Source organism: Chlamydotis macqueenii, chromosome 3, assembly GCF_036417535.1.
Source record: "Chlamydotis macqueenii isolate bChlMac1 chromosome 3, bChlMac1.mat, whole genome shotgun sequence".
NCBI lineage: Eukaryota > Metazoa > Chordata > Aves > Otidiformes > Otididae > Chlamydotis > Chlamydotis macqueenii.
In genome coordinates, this window is record NC_141558.1 from 127,493,594 (window position 1) to 127,509,829 (window position 16,236).

Consider the following 16,236-nt stretch of genomic DNA (forward strand, 5'->3'; position numbering starts at 1 on the left):
CCCTCTGTTTTAAAACCATTTCTCCTTGTCCTATCGCAACAGGCCCTACTAAACAGCCTTTCCCTGTCTTTCTTGTAGGCCCCCTTGAGGTGCTGGAAGACCGCTATCAGGTCTCCCCGGAGCCTCCTCTTCTCCAGGCTGACCAGCCCCAACTCTCTCAGCCTGTCCTCATAAGAGAGGTGCTCCAGCCCTTTTATCATCTTTGTGGCCCTCCTCTGGACCTTCTCCAACTGGTCCACGTCCTTCTTGTGTTGGGGGCTCCAGAACTGGACACAGTACTCCAGGTAGGGTCTCACCAGGGCAGAGTAGAGGGGGAGAATCACCTCCCTAGACCTGCTGGCCATGCTTCTCTTGATGCAGCCCAGGATGCGGTTGGCCTTCTGGGCCACAAGAGCACATTGACTGCTCATGTTGAGCTTCTCGTCCACCAGCACTCCCAAGTCCTTCTCCTCAGGGCTGCTCTCAATCCATTCTCTGCTCAGCCTGTATTTGTGCCTGGGATTGCCATGACCCAGGTGCAGGACCTTGCACTTGGCCTGGTTGAACTTCATGAGGTTGGCACGGGCCCACCTCTGCAGCCTGTCAGGGTCCCTCTGGATGGCATCCCTCCCTTCCAGTGTGGAAGCATAGCATGCAGCGGTTCTGTGCTGCTTTTACTTTTTTTTTTTTTTTCCTGAAATATTTCAATGTTCCACAGCACTAGCCTGTACCGTGAGCTTTTCTCCCTTCAGTACGGTTGTTTGTTACAGCTGAGCACAGCTGTTGTACTTAATTCTGTCTGTGGTTTAATTCTTAGGTCTCTGGATGCAATATTGCTTCCAATGGCTTGTTTCAGCCACTGGGCACTGAACTGCGGCTGGAAGATTACGATTAGCCAACAGGGCCAGCAAAGCCCAGCGTTTTGCAAAATCCTTGCCCATAGTTTGCCCCTGTCCATTACTGGGTGGTTGGGGAAAGGGAAGAAACCACGGATTGAGGTGTGGAGAGGGTGGTGGGCTCCATGAGGGTGTGAGAGATGTGGGTCAGTCAGTCCCATAGTACTCTGCTGCACAGGGGGAATGTGGCTATGGATCTCCTTTGCAATGGAGGCAAGTTTCAACTTAGGATTCAAAAGAAGCCACGGTTCCTCTCCTCTTTTTTTTTTTTTGTAAGAAAACATGAGCTTGAGGAAGGCTTGTGGCTGTGAATCCTGAACAACTTGGGACTCTCAGGCCAAGATCTACAGCTGAGGTCCCAGGGCACCCTGCAGAGCTATAGCAGGGTTGCGCCGGCAGCCCTAACTGCCCTGGAGGCCTCTGTGGGCCTGCAGCCCTGATGCATGGGGAGATGAATGTATGAGGGTGCTGCTTGTTAAGAAAGGCTTCCCAGTTTGAGCTATGCAGCACATACAGATATCACCACACTGGAGCAAGCCTCTACAGACCCAAGCTGATCCAGGCCTCTTAAAATTCTGGGATCCCGGCCATGTCAGGCTGCCTCAGCTTTTAAACCTGCCCCAGATGTCCCTGTCATGCAGTGCTGTGTGGCTTTGCAGTGCTGTTGTCCCTTTCTTCCCTGTCCACTCTACCAGTTACCTTCCACGGCCTGGGCCAGCATTCACAAGGTTAACACGGCAGGGTGGTTGGCTCCAGGTCATGGCTGATAGGGCTGAACTGGGCTGATGCCTGCCTCCTACCCTCAGTGCTTGCTCTTGGCCATGTGGTACTGCATTCCCTTTTTGAAAGATGCTCACCTTGAAACACAACTATCTTCTTTAAGTGAAAGTTTTGTCTTTAATTCCTCATTTAAGCCTAATGAAAAATTTTCCCTTTGAAAGTCTTTTCTTACTGCACAGGAGCCTCAGGTCTGCTCCTGGCAAGAAACTGGCAGCAGTTACAAGAAGTTCCCAAGCAAATGAAGGATATTTAGGCATGTCTGTGAAGATTCTGAAAACAATTTTATTCTGCAGGATTGTTGTAGGTTAGCCCTGCTCTGGACCAAGCTACGCAGTCTCTCTCTCACTCCCCCCACCCTCCGAGAGACCGGGGGAGATGATATAAGAAAAAAGGCTTGAGGTTTGAGATAAGGTCAGGGAGAGATCCTTAAAGTTACCGTTATGGGCAAAACAGACTCGACTTGGGGAAAAATAGTCATTTATTTCTCAAACCAAAGCAGGAGAATGAGACAGAGAACAAGATAACCTCCCCCCACCCCCCCTCCCCGGGCTTAACATTATCTCTGCCACCTCCCCCCCCCCCGAATGGCACAGAGGGGGAAGAGGGAATGGGGGTTGCGGTCAGTCCATCACACGTTGTTTCACGCCGCTGCTTCATGGTCGGGGGAAGAACTCCTCACATTCCTCCCCTGCTCCTTCGTGGGGTCTCTCCCATGGGCCACAGTCCTCCGTGAAACTGCTCCGGCGTGGGTCATCTCTTCCACAGGGTGCAGTCTCTCCAGAACGGCTGCCCCAGTGGGGCCTCCATGGGCCACAGCCTCCTTCAGGCACCTGCCTGCTCCGGCATGGGGTCCTCCCCGGGCTGCAGGGGGACCTCTGCTCCTCCATGGGCCTCCCCGGGCTGCAGGGGCACAGCCGGCTCCACCATGTTCATCACCACAGGCTGCAGGGGAATTCTGGCCAGGAGCTGCATTACTGCTCCCCCTCCTTCTGCACTGACCTTAGCGTCTGCAGCCGTTCCTCTCACAAGAAATTCTTCTCAACAGGCTGGCAGACGCCTCTCAGAATCTCATTCACATCCCATCTTCTCTACTCTTTTTTTTCTGTTTTCCCCTTCTTAAATCTGTTATCGCAGAGGCGTTATCAGGGAACATTCTGCTACCAATCGGCTCGGCCTTGGCCAGCAGCGGGTCTGCCCTGGGCCCCGCTGAGTCCACTGGATAAAGGGGAAACAACTTCTAGAAGCTTCTTACAGAAGCTGCCACCGTAGCTCCCCTCACTGAATAAAACCAGGACATTCCACCCCTCACCTCTGTGAATTTGTGCATGTCTGTGCAGATTCTGAAAACAATTTTATTCTGCAGGCTAAAAGCAAAGCAAGAAGAGAATAAGACCTTGCTGGATCAGGAGGGTTTTAGGTTTCTGTGCAGTTTTCTCTCCAGATGGAAAATGTTTGGAAACTGCTGTGTTTGTATAAAGACTTGTTCTACTAATGATCCCTAAAAACCCACCACAGGTGAAAGGCTAGAGACAAAGCAGGGAGCTTTGCTACTTTTCAGGAGAAGAGGAAAAGAAAACAGGTCTTCATATACAGGAACAACTCGATTCACCCCCAGTCCCCCAGCCAGCAAAATGGGTCCCAGCAGGACACTGGTCTGGCCGTGTGCCTGGTGCAGACAGGAGAGGAAAGAGTACTAATGGTAGGGAGCTGGTTTGATGAGGATGGCAGAAGCTTTGCAGTTCCCGTTGCACAGGCTGCCCCACTTTATGGCCCCCTTGACGTTCAGCTGTACGGAATAACATGCCGAGTACCACCACCCGCCCCCAGAGCGGGAAGCGCAGTTCCCTCTATAAGTGTCCTGATCCCAATCTTTTGTGGAGAACTTCATGTTGTTGTGAATGTTCCTGGGATTGTCTGAGTCCATGGCATCCTCCGCTGTCCCCGAGTACGTTCCCAGCCTCAGCCGGTACCCGTGGGACTCATCTTCCACACTGAAGAGGTTGTAGTCTGCAAACTTTGTATTGTTTGCGGCATCCCAGATGACAAACCTGACCTGGTAGACTTTCTGCCTGGAGATCTGATGGATGTACTCAGTGCCCAGCCAGAAATCAGTGTGCACGTTCCCAAAGCCATACTTGTAGGTGCTCCAGGACTCAGCCCAGGTGATCTCCGTGCTCTGCCGGTTCCTCTGGATGACCGTCCAGCCCCCGTCTGTTGTGTTCATCTCGCAGTACACCACGATGGGGTGCAGGCCTGTGGGCTGGATGACGTAGACGCCACTGGGGCTGGCAGCAAGGACCTCACTGCAGTCCTTGGGCAAACCTGCAGTGGGAGAGAAGGTGATATAACAAAAGTCTGTGCAACAGGACAAGACCATGTTTCACCCTGTGGCAGGGAAGAGGGACATCTGGCCAGAGTACCTGGGGGATAATCAGCTGTCCCAGCCCAGAGAGGTGAGTGTGCTTGGCTGGAGGTGAGAGTAGGTTGGCCTCAGCCCTCTGTTCCATTTCCATATGGGACACCTAACAGGAGGCAGCCTCAGTGAAAGGCACCAGATCCACTGGGCTCTGCTGGTATCAGACCAGGAGACTAAGGACACTAGTGGGCTGTTCTGGGTCTCCTGAAAAGGGATTGTGTCGCTAAAACCGGGTCACGCTGAGGAGGAAGGTGAAGAGGACCTTGCCTCTGCCTGTGACTGAGGGAATGGGTGAAAAATGACCCCTTCAAGCACACAGATACCCTTACCAGTCTGCACAGTGCGTGCGCACACACACACACGCACATGCATGCACAAGTGCAGCACTGCAATCTGCATGAGGTACACCTCCTCACATCCACCATCCTCAGTCCTGGAGCGGGGCCAGGGCTAGGGACAGCGTAGGGCCCTTCCCCACCCGGAGTTGGCTGCACATGAGTGCGCAGCACTGGGTCCCCCCTGTGCTGGCAGGTGTGGTCTCCCCATGCCTTCAGCTTGCTTGCTGCAGGACCTCCCACTGCGGTAAGGTCATCCTGACAGGTGGGCAGAGCTCCTCTCCACAGCTGAGCAAAGACTGGGGTTGATGTTGCCTCTCCCCAGCGTGCCTGCCTGTATACACTATGGAGGTGGTTTTTGGATCTGAGGCATGATGACACACCCTCTCCCAAGTGTCGCTTTACCAAGCCTCCACTGGCCCAGAGCATGGGCTGGGGCTGCTCACTAGCCAGGGCTGACCCAGACCGAGGAACTGAAGGGGGTTGGTGAGAGTACTGCGATGCCCATGGGATGCTACATACTGGTTTTCTTCAGAGCACTTGCCGAAGTGTTGGAGGGAGATTTCTTGAAGATGTTTAGGGTTTGTACACGCATGGAGTGGCCTGGGGCAGCCAAGACCAGCATGCAAGCAAGGAGTAGGAGGCACTGGGCTGCTAGAAAGGGAAAAGATGGAGAAAAGATGAAATGTGACCCTCCCTCCCGAGAGACGGGAAATCCCATGGCTCCAGCATTGCACAGTGTAACACGACCATGTGAGATGCAGGAGTGCACCAAGCATGCTGAGCAGCATCAGACTGGTCCATGGAAGCTGGAAAGCTTGCCAAAAGGCTTCAACTCTTTTGCCCTAGGGATAGAGAACCTTGCCTTTTCCCCTTGATTAGCTCCTGAAAAGTCACGCATGAGATAATTTTGGGTGGAGTGCCACTACCCTCCACAGTGCGCAAAGACCAGTGCACAGAGCCTCTCCCTACGGCTGGGCTGCCCCACCTGTGCTCCTCCCGTTGCTAGCAAGGAGCGCCCGCTTCCCAGCCCCGTACTCACCCACGGTGTTCAGAGAGGGATGCCCTCAGGAGCACAGAGCTGTGGAGTGGCAGGTCTCACAGAGGCATTTGTAGAGTTCCCTGCTGTGGGCGGGGTGAGTGGATCCTAACCCCCCGCTCCCGGCTTTCTTCCTTCTGGAGGAGGAAACTGGGCTGGCTTTCCTCTGTGCCCTTAGAAAACACCAGCTGAGATGAAGGTGCCTGTGGCTCTAGATGCATAGTTTTCTGAGCTGCAAAGAAAATAACTCCTGTGCCAGCAAAATTTCTTTGAATGGTCTCTTCTGTGAGTGCTTAGCTGCTTGGATTGAATTTCCCCTGGAAACAGCATATTTGGGACCTTTGAAGAGTGCAGCTCAGTAAATAAACACTTGAATGCCAGTCACCAGCCAGTGTGGAAAGCAAACACTGGGGATGTCCCCGCCTCACACCATTACAGCAGGGTGCTGCCAGGTCAACTGCTTCTTGTCTAATGTGCTTGTGAGAAGCCCAGCCTAGCTCTTGGTGGGGAAGTTAGAGCAGTCTTGAGACTCCCAGAGAGACTGACTGTTGTGGGACAATATTTGGAGTGGCTAGTTTTTTCTAGACTGCATGACAGCAGGCAGGTGGTCCCCATCTGGGGGAAGCAGAAGAGGTCTCTGTTCCACATTCCCGATCTGCAAGGATGCAGCTGAATGGGTCTGCTGACAGTGGCTAAAAGGTTTCTGTAGGCCAGTTGAGATAGCTGTGGTCTCTGGGACACTGGGTTTGGGAGACTGGCCATGCAGGATGGATGGCTGCAGAGTAGAGCAAGTGTCTGCCCAGGAACGGAACTAAACTGGGTAGATGTTGGATACCTGGAGTACCAGGGGCACTTAGTGAACAATCCAGACCAAATGGAATTGTTATGTTTGTGAGCAGCAGGCCTCAAGGACATCACTGAAGCCGCTTGTGAGAAAGTACTGAAGCTGCCTGTAAGAAAGTACTGAAGCCACCTGTGAGAAAATAATGAGGCCGCCTGTGAGAAAGTAATGAAGCTTCCTGTGAGAAAGTAAACGAAGCAACCTTGAGAAGAAGGAAAACAGCTGGCATACGTGACTGGGGGCTGAACGTGAAGCAGGGTGCAGGTGGAGAGGGCCGTGCGCGTGAACATAGAGACTTAACGAATCATATTTTAGCTAGGAGCGCGTGCATGATATAGTTAACCAATTAGTAGAGAGCTTGCGCATGATACGGAATTAGAAGGGCTATATTAACCGGGATGTATCAACAATAAATTGGCATTTGCTTGATCATATTGGTCGTCAGCAGTGTCCGTTACTTCCGCGTCAACAGGTGGCGCCCGAACAGGGACCCTCAGATCGGCGTTGGTCATCCCGACGGAACCGAAATAGGAAAAGAAGAGGGGGCGGAAGCCGGTCGAAGGCGAGTGCTGCCCCGGCACTCGGGAAGTCGCTATAGCGCAAAAAGGTACAAAAGGTACGGAGGGAATCTCGTCTTGGCCAGGCGAGCGGCCGGGGAGGAGATGGGGTCCACACTGACCAAAGAGGAGTCAGCAGTGGTTAAGCTCCTCCAACATATGCTCTCTATGAGAGGACTGAGTTATGACTCGGCCGTCCTAGAAGCTTTGCTGCAGTGGGCAAAGAAAAGGGAATTAATCTCCACAGTTGATGATGCTTTTGAACTCCCGACATGGGAGAAGATAGGAAAAGAGCTGTGGGATGAAAAAAGTAAAGGATCAAAGGAGGCGAGCAAACTCTCCACCGTGTGGAGGCTAATTAACGAAACATTGATAAGCATGAAAGCCGAACGTTCAGTTGCCACATCTGCTTTTGTGGCCTTAACTCCAGCCGGCAGGTCCACCTCCGCTACTAGCATGCCGTTCTCGGGTTTAACGAGCCCTGCCGCCGCCCCGGCTCGTGCTGAGGGTGGGGGGGTTCGAGTCCCAGCAAGGACTGCAGGAGCTGCAGCCACAGCCCCTATAACTATAGATATACAAGCACCAGAAGGAAAAACTGCCGAAAGCCTTTCACCATCAGATGTACCACCACCAGGCACCCCGCCACACTGCGCCAGTGCAGGCTCAGAGTCACGAGCCTTTTCGCCGGCGCCAGCAGCTCCGGTTTATCCCCCGTTACCACCTTCTTCCCTGCCACCACGGCATGAGGAAGAGGGGGATGAACATTCATCCGGCTTGAAGGATGCACAGCTGCAAGAGACACTAAAAAGGCTAGAAGCCCTAGAGGTTCGCCTAGAAGCGTCGCTGGGAAACTTGTCAACTCCTTCGCCTGTGCCACATCGAGACCTGTCAGCATCCAACCTATTCGTTCCGAACGGAGCATCGGGTGAGATCAGTCTTTTTGCACCTTTGCAAGGGACGCCGGCGGGAGGGGCCGGGGTTTTGAATCCGATAGTGCAGTGGAAAGAGGTGATTCGAGGTGCTTTGATAGAAGGAGAGCCTTTGCCCATGGCATTTCCAGTTGTGACCAATAATACTGGGAGAAGTGTGTGGCAAGCATTAGACTGGAAAATATTGAAGGAAGCTAAAAGTGCAGTTACTCAGTATGGGCTAAAATCATCATATACTCAATCTGTGTTGCAGCATATTTTTTTTTTGTCACAGTTTTTAACTCCTTATGATATTAGAATGATTGTCCAGATGCTTTTGCTACTGTCACAGCAGCTGCAGTTCTTTCAGTACTGGCAGGCTGCTTGTGATAGGGCACCTGCAACGCCTCGACAACAGGGTGATCCATTATTCGGGGTGCAAACTCAAATGCTGATGGGAGTGGGACCCTACACACGATCTGATTGGCAAGCGCAATTTGCTACCGAAGTGTTACAACTGGGCCAAGATTTGGCTTATAGAGCGCTTGCTAGGGTGTATGATGAAAAGTCCGGACCTGCCGTTACGTCAGTAAGGCAAGGTCCCACAGAACCATATGGGAAATGTATTGATCGGTTGCACACCGCAATTATGGCTCACCCTGATCTGGATGATGACATGAAAGCAAAGTTCTTAGATATGCTTGCCTTTAATAATGCTAACAAAAAAAAAAAAAAAAAAAAAAAAAAAAAAAAAGCCTAAGAGAGCCCTTAAGAGCCCTTAGTGTGCTGCCAAAAGGATCTAGTACAGGGCAACTGCTGGAAGCTGTCGAGCGAATGTTAGAACAAGAAAAGGCTCCGGTCATGGTTGCTGCTGTAGGTGCAGCCGTTAAACCGTTGATATCAATAAAGCAGTGCGTGATTAACTGTCTGTAACCCCCATTCCCTCTTCCCGCCCCCCATCCCTGTCCCGCTCAGGGGTCAGGGGAGGGAGGTGGAGATGGTGTTGGGCCTGGGAGGAGGGAGGGGTGGGGGGAGGTTGTCTTGTTCCTTTTTTCATTGTCCTGCTTTGGTTTTAGTGATGGTCTGTTTTTTGCCTGTAGCGGTGGCTTTAAGGATCCCTCCCTATTCTTGTCTTAAACCTCGGGTTTTAGTTTTCTTTCCTCCTATATGCCCGGGGCCACAGCCGCCGCCAGGCGCCCCCACCCCCCCGCCCCTGACGTGGTTAACAGATACTCCTGTCTGAGTCGAGCTTTGTATAAGTGGAAGGACCGTTCCCTCTTATAACATGGGGGAAGGGATACGCTCATGTCTTTACAGGAGCAGTAAACAAGTGGATCCCTGTCTGTCTCATCTGCGGGTATTTCAGAACATGTTTGATTGACCTGCCAGATACCGGTCGGACAGCAACTCTGTGTAAAACAGCAGCAACCACGAGTGCTGAGTGCTAAAACTACAAAAGATGGAACTTTTTGGGATCAGTAAAGATGGACTTCTGTCTATTTTTTAACTATTCAAGAACTAATGTTTCTAGAGGGGTAATGACTGTAAATGCTTTAAGATCTACACATTGCAACGACACAGCATGACGTAATCATGCGAGCACATATCAAAATCTAGACAGCATAAAAGACCTAAACGAAGCATACATAGCATTGAATCTGATTGCCAAGACAATACAGAGTTTTGGAAACTAAGTAAAATTATTGCTGCTTCAGTCTTTACACCTGGTGTGGCAAGTGCCTAGGCATTAACTATGCTAAATAAATTGGACTGTTGGCTTGCTAAGCAAATAAATACAACTGCATCGGCACTATTAACGCTGTTAACTGATGTAGATTCTATATACTATGCTACTTTATAAAACAGAATCGCTGTTAGCCTGCAGAGCACATATTTGACAGGCCTTGTTGTATGCACTGGCCATGCATGCAGCAACACCTAGTCAGTACTCTTTCACTGAATCTGCTGAGGGGATAAACAGAGGTGGCTCGGAGCGGAGGGGAGAGGACAGACCCAGAGCACACTTTATTTACAACAGGGGACGCCCTGAAGGTGCTGCGCCTGTCTCCCTTCTCTGCTCTGACCCGGCTGATAAACAGCCTCTTGCTCAGCGGTGTCTTTCGCATAGTTGGGTTAGTAACAGAATAGATCAGCAATAGATTTTTTTATTATTATTAGCACAAAATCATGACTGTCAGGATTTTGATGGGCTTTGCTGCATGAATCTGTCTGATCATTCGGAATCTATTCACAAAAGTATTCAAAACTTGCAAAAAGGAGTACAAAAACAGCAACAAAGTGATGGTTTTGATATTCAGAAATCTTTTGGTGACTTGATATAAGCTTGTTACTAATAGTTGTGGGATGCTTATTCATTCCTTTTATATATGTATTTTGATCTATATTCTGTGTCTTAAAATGTGTGCAGACTTTAACAGATAAAGCGTTGAAACAAGCCTCTTCTCATAAAAAAAGAAGGGGGAGATGTGGTATTTCGCTGAGCCAGTATGGTATCAGTGAAAGCACACCGACCTTGAGGGAGGAATGCAATCATGCTCTCAGGAAGAAAGCCATGGAATGAGAAGGGAAGCTTTAAGATACAAAACATTGTTAGCAGAATTTATGGCTTGTTTCAACAGAGGCCTGCAGAAAACTAGTCATTGCTCTTATAGATAAGTTACTGGAGTTGTTATATCTATAATAGTAGAAGAATGTTATAGTAGAAAATTACTAGAAGGTAGTGAAACTTAGCTTTGCTTCATAATCATGAATATGTATAACGTGTGATCAGTAATTTTATTAACTAAGCTTGTGTGTGGCATAATTGGGTGGTTGCTGTCCTTGGTTAAAATCGGAATTGTGATACTAGGCATCATACTAGGCATAATCATTAACATACCATGCTTGCAAAAAAATGATTAACAACTCAATACAGACAATCTGGCTAATAAAAAAAAAAAAAAAAAAAAAAAAAGGGGAGATTCAGTAGAGGCCTACATGAACCTAGTTGATATTGTAGTAAAATAAGGTCAGGAGTACCAAAAAGGGCCATAGGAGGACCATGTTATTTTGGAAAATTGATAGTGTTTGCTCCACCTATGAGAACATTACGGTATCATACGCGAGCAAGAAGATCGCTAAAAGTATTGACTCCCCATTGTGACGGCAATTTAACCCTGTTGGGTACAGCTGAGCGGATAGCATTATCTTTATTTGTTCCTTGGGCAGCAACTGCAAAAACTTTAGCTAACTTAAATAAATTAGCTTGTTGGGCACAAAAGCAAATGAATTTAACCTCTAGCATGTTATCAGGATTATTAGAAGACATGGATAGCATGCGTCATGATATTTTTGCAGAATCTAGCAGCCATTGATTTTTTGTTATTAGCGCATGGACATGAAGATTTTGAAGGTATGTGTTGCATGAATGTTTCTGATCACTCTAAGTCGATACGCTATCAGTTGGCAGAGTTATGATGCAACATGCATGCAATACAAGTGGAAAGCAGGTTAACAGACTGGTTGAAATCCTTGGGGGTCACAGGCTGGCTAAAAGATTTGATAGTTTATGGGTTGGTATTATTGACGGGTTTGCTGTTGACACTGATGATTTTGGGGTATATTTAAAAATGCTTTGTGAAAGCTATGGAACGTATGATGAAAGTGGGTCTGGATTGTTCAAAACAAAAAGGGGGATTTGTTGGATACCTGGAGTACCAGGGGCACTTAGTGAACAATCCAGACCGAATGGAATTGTTATGTTTGTGAGCAGCAGGCCTCAAGGACATCACTGAAGCCGCTTGTGAGAAAGTACTGAAGCTGCCTGTAAGAAAGTACTGAAGCCACCTGTGAGAAAATAATGAGGCCGCCTGTGAGAAAGTAATGAAGCTTCCTGTGAGAAAGTAAACGAAGCAACCTTGAGAAGAAGGAAAACAGCTGGCATACGTGACTGGGGGCTGAATGTGAAGCAGGGTGCAGGTGGAGAGGGCCGTGCGCGTGAACATAGAGACTTAACGAATCATATTTTAGCTAGGAGCGCGTGCATGATATAGTTAACCAATTAGTAGAGAGCTTGCGCATGATACGGAATTAGAAGGGCTATATTAACCGGGATGTATCAACAATAAATTGGCATTTGCTTGATCATATTGGTCGTCAGCAGTGTCCGTTACTTCCGCGTCAACAGGTAGATGCTAGGCAGCAACGGGGATCTGAGCATGTAGGGAGGGGAGTGGAGAGGTCTGAGCATGCACACAGGCGAAAACAGAAAGCTTGACCCTGTGTTCATAGGGAAGGAATGGGGGAGATATGAATGTGCACGGCGGGAAAGTGGAGGGGAACTGAGGGTGCCCAGAGGGACTGGAAGGGATCTGACGTTGGGAATCTTAGGAATGGAGTACCCACAGAAGGGACAAGTGGGACCTGAGTGTTGATGGAGGGCAACACTGGGAATCTGAGGGCACTTGTGGAAAAGAGAGATGTGAGTGTGCAGAGAGGGGAGAAGTCAGCACTAAGCAGGCACTGAAAGGAACAGAGGAAATCCGAGTATTCAAGAAGGGGAACAGAGGACATCTGGGTGCACACAGAGGGAAATGGAGGACACTTGAGTGTACAAGGAGGGGAATGGAGAAGCTATGAAACAGCTGGATAGGAATGGAGAGCATCTGAGAATGCTTGGAAGTGGACAGAATGAGTCTGAGGGGATCTAGAAGCACCCAGAAGGGAACAGAGGGAATCTGAAAGCATGGTTTGGATGTAAGGCACTCAGAAAGGATAGCGGGGACTGGGGGGTGCACAGAGGGGAGTGGAGGAGACCAGAGCATGCATGGGTGGGAACTGTGGGGTTCCAAGGCACAGGTAGGGAAGCAGAAAGGATCTACAAGCACTCAAAAGGGAATGGAAGGTAATCGAGGGTCCACAGAGGGGAACAGAGGAAGCATGAGCATAGAGAAGAATGGAGGGGACCACAGTACCATGTGGGAGAACAGAGTTGCATGGAGGGGATCTGGATGCATGTAGAATTGAATGAATGGTTTTGGTGTACCCTCTGATGCTCCCCAGGGTCTTTTATTTGCCCTCTGGTGCAATGCAGAGGCTTCCATTTGGTCTCTTGTCCCCTAAGAATCATTCCATTTACCTTTTGGTGCACCCAAAAGAAGGTGTATGTTCGGAGGGCTCTGATTTCCCTCCTGTACACCTCAGACTCCTCTGTTTGCATTCTGGTGCTGCCTAGAGCCCCCCATTTTCTTTGCAGTGCATCACAGTGTTCTACATTTGCTTTCCTTTTCATGCCAGAGCCCTCTGTATGCCCTCAGGTGCTCCCCAAGCCCTCACCTGCACTCTGTTTCCCTTTGCAAATCCTTGTCACCCCAGAGGCCCTGGGTGATGCTGAGTAGAAAGTCAGGATAAGACTCCAGTCTGGAGATAGTGACAGTCCATTCCTTGCTGGGGCCACAGACCAAGCCTGCCTGCAGAGATAGGGAAGGTCTGAGGTCAAGCCCAGTTCTGTCCCATCGGGGCAGAACTGGAGGAATGAGGCTTGGCACAGACATAGCTGCTGCACAGCTGCCATGTAGCCAAGAGTAAAGATGCAGCTTAAAAGCAACTCTCGAGGAGGAGTGGGCCGTCTCTTCTAGCTTTTTTCACAACAGTCCTTTTCAGTGAAGGAGCTAACTTTGGACATGGCCGGCTAAACTCCTTAACTCAGCAAACTATGCTCTGAGAAGGTGGAAACGACTCAAGGGCGCTGGCATTGGCCCACTCTCACAAGCAGTAACAGGGGAATCTCTGCAACAACCCAGGCAAAGTCCTGTGGTACGGGAAGCAATGCCTGATGGTTCCTAGGGCCAGCTCCTGCCTCAGGATCTAGGTCTTCCCTTCCAATAGGGAAGCACAAGGATCCCCAGTGCCAGGTAAAGACAGGTTTTACTTCCATAACTAGGGACAAAGGACAGTCTCTGGATGCCCAGGTATCGTGGTTACTCTAAGGTCTCTTGGGCTATGGCCCCACCATGCATTCTTCTCCCATCTGTAACAGTGACAGTGTCTGGGGTGGGTTGGGTAAGGGCCTGGGTGCTCTGGGCAAATGCAGAGGCCACAAACCTACAGGAGGCCCTTGATTCAACTATAGGATTGTTTTGGAGGGTGTGCTGATCCAGGAGGATGAGGGTAGGGTGTACTGACCTTAATAAATGTGGTCTGACCAGGCCCTCTTTGCTGCCATTGAGGTAAGATGTTTTCCGGCACTGGGGAAACAAGTGGTTTGCTGAGGCAGGTGGCAATGTGATGGCCTCTCTTGCCATCTCATTGGGATGTGATGGCAAGATGTGAAAGGACCTCTGGAGATCTCCTGGTCCAACACCCCCCTCAAGAAATATCAGTGACAGCAGGCCACCCAGGAAAGTGTCTGCTTGGGTTTTGAATATCCCCAAGGATGGAGACTCTAGCCCTGGGCAACCTATGCCAGTGTTTGGTCAGCCTCACAGTGAAAAAGTATTTTCTTGTGTTCAGATGGAACTGCCTATACATCAGTTTGTGGTCATTGCATCTTGTCCTGGCACTGGGCACCAACTGGAAAGAGCCCAGCTCGCACTTCTTTGTTCTGTCCCTTCAGGTATTTATACACACTGATAAGATCCCTCTCTGAGCCTTCTTTTCTCTAAGCTGAACAGTTCCAGCTCTCTCAGCCTTTCCACAAAGGAGAACTGCTCCAGTCCCTTCATCATCTTTGTGGCCCTTTGATGGACTCTGTCTAGCATATCCATGTCTCTCTTACACTGGTGAACCCAGAACTGGACTCCAGGTAAGGTCTCACCAGTGCTGAGCAGAGGGGAAGGCCTCCTTCAACCTGCTAGCAACACTACTCCTAGTGCAGTCCAGGGTGCTGCTGGCATTCTTTAGCATGACCGTACATTGCTGGCTGATGGTCAGTTTCTTGTCCACCAGGATCTCCATGTCCTTCTTCACAGACCTGCTTTGCAGCTGGATGGCCCCAGGGTTGACTCCAGGAGTATACCACTGGTGACTGGTGTCCAGCTGGACTTTATGCCACTGATCAGCACTCTCTGGGCCTGTCCATTCAGCTGTTTTTCAGTCCACCTCCCTGTTCACTTCTCTAATCCATATTTTGCCAGTTTGTCTGTTAGGAGGTTTTGGGAGACAGTGTCAAAAAGCTTACTAAAATCGAGGTGAACAATATCCACTGCTGTCCCCTTATCCATCATGCGAGTGTCATTGTAGAAGGCTAGCAGGTTACTTAAATACAACTTTCCCTTTGTAAATCTATGCTGACTAGTTCAGATCATCTTCTTGTCTTTCATGTGCTTGGAAATGGTTTCCAGGACTAGCTGCTTCATCACCTTCTGAGGATCAAGGTGAGGCAGACTAGCCTGTGGTTCCCTGGGTCCTCCTTCTTGCTCTTGAGTAACATTTACTTTCCTCCAGTCTTCAGACACTTCTCCCAGTGGCCAGGATCAATCAAAGATTATTGAAAGCGGCCTTCCAGTGACACTGGTCAACTCCCTCAGCATTTGCAGGTATATCCTGCCCATGGACTTCTGTATGTCCAGTTTGCTTAAGTATTCCCTAACCTGATCCTCTTCCAGCAAGAGTATGTGTTACTTGCTTCAGCCTTTCCCCTGATCTCTTGGGCTTGGGATTCCTGAAGACTGGTCTCCCCAGAAAAGCAGAAGTGAAGCCTTTTCCATGTCCTGTGTCACCAGGGCCTCTGAATGGAGATTCAGCAGCAGATTCACAGGAATTCCCATTTTCCATAGTATTCCTTTTGTTTATTTACTTGTAGAAATCTTTCTTGCTGCCCCTCACCTCTCTTGCCAGATGCCACTCCAGGCCAGCCTTGGCTTTCCCAGCCCCATCCCTGAATTGCTGGACAGCATCTCCTTATTCCAGCAGCCATCATACTCTGCTTCCATCTGGTGAACGCTTCCTTTATATGTGTAAGTTTACTCAGGAACTCCTTGCTCATCCACACAAGCTTTCTGCAACTTTTGCTTGATCTCTTGCTTGTTTGCAGAAAATATAAGAAAAGCATAATATAAACATATATAATAAAATCATGTCCCCTATCTCCATCTACTTTTTTGCTTTTGGGGTGAGAAGTGTGCTGGTGGTCCCCACTTCCATAGATTCCTCTGCTGGGGGTGGCAAGGTAGATGGTGCAGAGCATGGCAGATCACCTCTCAGGATGCTGGTACACACTCTGATGCACTGCCAGCCTCCTCTCCAAAGTGACAGCCAGGCCTAAGAGCTGCCGCAGTCTCTGGGGAGGGTCCACTCTAGCCATCTCATCACTGAGATTCTCAGTCAGCCCCAACCTGCAGCGGGCCAGAAGGGCTCATTCCCCTTTGGACAGTCTCAGGAACTGGATTTTGTGCTTGGCAGCTGATGGCTTCTGTGCTAGAGCTCCAGCCAGGCTGGTTGAGCTGCTGCTGTACAGCTGGGCCCTGCGCCAAACAGCTCGGAGCAT

The 16,236-nt window shown here is 49.7% G+C and overlaps 1 pseudogene; it reads right to left on the bottom strand.

The window, feature by feature from the left end:
• Positions 1–2,560: 2,560 nt before the first annotated feature.
• Positions 2,561–5,127, bottom strand: LOC147601523 (fibrinogen-like protein 1-like protein pseudogene; annotated as a pseudogene).
• Between the last annotated feature and the right edge of the window lie 11,109 nt (positions 5,128–16,236).